The sequence below is a fragment of the Triticum dicoccoides genome, unplaced genomic scaffold (assembly GCF_002162155.2).
Source record: "Triticum dicoccoides isolate Atlit2015 ecotype Zavitan unplaced genomic scaffold, WEW_v2.0 scaffold27169, whole genome shotgun sequence".
Lineage (NCBI taxonomy): Eukaryota > Viridiplantae > Streptophyta > Magnoliopsida > Poales > Poaceae > Triticum > Triticum dicoccoides.
In genome coordinates this window covers 575-2,209 of record NW_021259243.1, presented here as the reverse complement: position 1 = coordinate 2,209, position 1,635 = coordinate 575, and the positions used below count along the sequence as shown (strand labels likewise).

Here is a 1,635-nt window from a genome sequence, read left to right as displayed (position 1 = left end):
GACAATCATGGCCGGCGCTCAAGAGCAAGGGCTGAAGCTGCTGGTGCCGCGCAGGGGGGTGAGCATATACGCCATCCGCGTCCAGATGGCGCTTGGCATGAAGAGTCTGGCTTACGACTACCTCCCCGAGGACCCCAGGTGCAAGAGCGACCTACTCCTCGCGTCCAATCCCGTGCACAAGACGCTGCCCGTCCTCATCCACGGGGGCAGGCCCGTCTGCGAGTCGCTCATCATCGTGGAGTACCTTGACGATGCATTCCCCGGCAACGGCCCCTCCATCCTCCCCACCGACCCCCACCGCCGCGCCGTCGCCCGCTTCTGAGCCGACTATGTTGACAACAAGGTTTGTTCCCTTCCCTCTCGTCTAGCTAGTTTGAGCTTGAAGAATTGGAGTTGCATCCCAGAGGGGCCGTTTTGTTGCCACAGATGTTCCCTTCGTGCATCGGCATTCTCAGTACGGCAAAGCAGCAGGAGAGAGCCGACAAGGTGGAGGAGACCTTGGCGGCGTTCGGGCTCCTAGAAGACGACCTGGCAGAGTGCTCCAAAGAAGGAGAGGCGGAGGCAGAGGCGCCGTTTTTCGGTGGTGGCTCCATTGGTTCCTGGACATCAAGCTCGGGTGCAATATTCCCTGGTTCGAAGCAATAGGCCGCCTTGCTGGCATGCCGCCGTTCCTAGACGCAGCGAGGACACCAAAGCTTGCCGCGTGGACGGGGCGGTTCAGGGCCGCCAAGCCGGTCATTGCCCTGCTGACTGTGGTGGACAAGGTGGAGGAGTACATCACATCGGTGCTTTATCCAAAGTGGAATGCTTCGCTCACCATGCCGTCAACTAACTAGAGGTCGCGTCGTCATGGTTTCGCCCGTCGTTGCACTGCCGCTGCTGTGCTCGCCTTGTGATCAATTCGGTCGTTAGTGTCTCGTCGTCAAGTCTCCCTGTTTTCACGACGGTGTGCATGCGTGCACTGTGTTCGATCCGAGTTGCTGTTTCTTGAATAAATCAAGGCCACTGCTAGCCGTAAACCGGCTGATGTTAGGGATTTCCTAAATCCTAAAAAGTGGTCGAGTGCTACTTTGTCTTAAAGAGCACTCGGGCTCGTGCGACGTCCGATCGAGATCTTACGGTCACGCGCGTTTTCCAGTGGGCTCAGGGGAAACCGTCGATGCGCGCGCCAGGTGTCCCCTGGTCGTGGTGGTCGAGACCCGTTGGTTCTCGAGTGCGTTGCTTCTCTCATCCCCTCTCCTGTTCCTCTCCACTCCCCCTCCCATTCGGAACTGCCCCGAGCCCAGCGACAGATCTCGCCCCCCAACTCCTCCCCCAAATCCAGCGCGAGAGCAGCCGGCGGCGTGTCGGCGATTCGGCGCTTGTCTTCCACCGGAGCTAGGGCGGGACAGAGGGCGCGGCGTGAAGGAAGGCGGTGCAGCGGCGGAGACGCGACCGAGGAGAGACGACGCGCTGCAGGCCGCGTCAGAAGGAGCAGCACCGGAGACTCGGCAGTCCACTGGGCAGACGAGGAACGGCGTGCGCGGCCGTTGTTCTGTTGGCGCGGAAGGGAAAAATCGCGGCGAATCCCTGGTATGCCTCCATGCCTATCGATCTCTTACGGTCATCCGCGTTTAGGAACACCAAATCGATGTG

At 60.3% G+C, this 1,635-nt stretch overlaps 1 pseudogene; it reads left to right on the top strand.

Annotated features, from left to right (window-relative positions):
* The first annotated feature begins 6 nt into the window (after window positions 1–6).
* On the top strand, window positions 7–1,027 carry LOC119345722 (annotated as a pseudogene).
* Window positions 1,028–1,635: the final 608 nt, after the last annotated feature.